Source organism: Muntiacus reevesi, chromosome 11 (assembly GCF_963930625.1).
Source record: "Muntiacus reevesi chromosome 11, mMunRee1.1, whole genome shotgun sequence".
In the NCBI taxonomy this organism is placed as follows: Eukaryota; Metazoa; Chordata; class Mammalia; order Artiodactyla; family Cervidae; genus Muntiacus; species Muntiacus reevesi.
The window spans coordinates 41,852,207-41,854,118 of NC_089259.1; the positions used below are offsets into that span (position 1 = coordinate 41,852,207).

General features: G+C 42.7%; 1 non-coding gene across 1 annotated transcript; it reads left to right on the forward strand.

Annotated features, from left to right (window-relative positions):
* Positions 1-1,019: 1,019 nt before the first annotated feature.
* On the forward strand, positions 1,020-1,142 carry LOC136144555 (U6atac minor spliceosomal RNA). The gene has a single exon (XR_010658581.1). It is a non-coding gene; the product is annotated as a U6atac minor spliceosomal RNA (small nuclear RNA).
* The last annotated feature ends 770 nt before the right edge of the window (positions 1,143-1,912 follow it).

A 1,912-nucleotide genomic window follows, 5' to 3' on the forward strand; every position in this document is an offset into this window, starting at 1 on the left:
GTTAAACATTGGTACTAATTAACATTAAACATAAAAACTAAAATCAATAAAGCAGGATTAAAGAAGAAATATTTTCCTAGCATATTTTGTTTATACAAAATAAAACAATATCTAGAGAAATATTGATTTCACAAACTTGTCATAATTATAGCCTAACAGCCAGGAGACATTCACTTGAAATAGATATTTACTATGCTGCTATCATCATAACCCATAATAGATTATCCATAGGCATTCTAGGATCATATGCATGCCATTTGGGAAAAGACTGGAACGTTCTTCTAAAACTGGGAGATATTATCTCACGAAATTGGCACATAGGAAACATTTATTTCAATGAAAACAATCATTGTGGGTATTAGTGAAGGTCTAGGGCACATTAAGGAGAAGGCAATGGCACCCCACTCCAGTACTCTTGCCTGGAAAATCCCATGGAAGGAGGAGCCTCGTAGGCTGTATTCCATGGGGTCGCTAAGAGTCGGACACGACTAAGCGACTTCACTTTCACTCTTCACTTTCACTCATTGGAGAAGGAAATGGCAACCCACTCCAGTGTTCTTACCTGGAGAATCCCAGGGACGGGGGAGCCTGGTGGGCTGCTGTCTATGGGGTCGCACAGAATCGGACACGACTGAAGTGACTTAGCAGCAGCAGCGGCACATTAAAAATAAGACACTTGAGGAGGGGGAGCTTTGGGAGAATTTTACTTATGTGAGTGATAAAAACAGAAAGGCAGAAAAGGAAGAAGCATGGAAGAATGGAAGGAAAGAAGAAAATGAGAAAGAAAGAAACAGACTTACTGATTTAGAGTTCCTGAATTAAATCAACTTTTCCACCCACTCATAGGCAGCTTTCTGGGGCTCCCTTGTCTTCCCTTGATGTAAAGGAACAGAGAGGAATGAATTTTAGCATGCTCAGATAAGTTCCGAAGAAAAAGAAGAGTTGAAAGGGCAGAGTCATACTGCCTGGCTTCTTTTCCCAGATTCAACTATAGTAAATTCGCTCCTGCTATGCCATGAGGGTTATATGAAAGGAGAGAAGGTTAGCGCTCCCCTTGACAAGGATGGACGAGGCTCTCAGACCTGACAACACGCTCACAGTTAAGACATCGCCAACTACTTTGTGGCATCTAACCACTGTTCGGGCTTCCCTCATGGCTCAGATGGTTAAGAAGCTGCCTACTATACAGGAGACCCAGGTTTGATCCTTGGGTCAGGAAGAAGGAAATGGCTACCCCCTCTAGTATTTTTGCGAGGAGAATTCCATGATAGAGGAGCCTGGAGTGCTATGCTTCATGGGGCCACAAAGAGTCAGACATGACAGAGTGACTAACACTTTCACATGCAGTGAGTAAAAGAGCTGACAGACAAGGGTCAGACTACAATGATAAAGTGTGACTCTGCCCAAGGAGGAACATACCAGGGGTGGAGGAAGTGTTTCCCTCAATATCCTCTCTGTTTTGGGAAAGTGTGTGCTGAGGGTTTTATGAGGACAATGATGAACCTTGTTTGGAACCATGATGGCTACAGTTACCTAAGGATAAATGATAGGTCATGTCAGGGAAGGCTCTGTGAGCTGCCCAGTTTTCACTGTCTATAATTGAAGGGGTTGGACAGGAAAGATGTTCTTGCTCATTCTGTGTAGGATAGGAAACTCAGAAACTGAAAATGTAAGCGGTAGATCCAGCTTCCACTATCAGGAATATGTATCCCACAGGTGCTAAGGCAAAAACAGACATTCTTTCTGTCTGAAACGCCTTTGACCCCATTTAGTCTAAGAACTCTTATCTTCATCAACTCCTCGGCATACTTCCTTGGTAAAGCCATCTCTGATCCCTCTAGGACATACTTACAATTTGCCTTGTGAGGTCACACAGACAGTATAAAATTCTACGGTAGGGATTCTCAAGTTA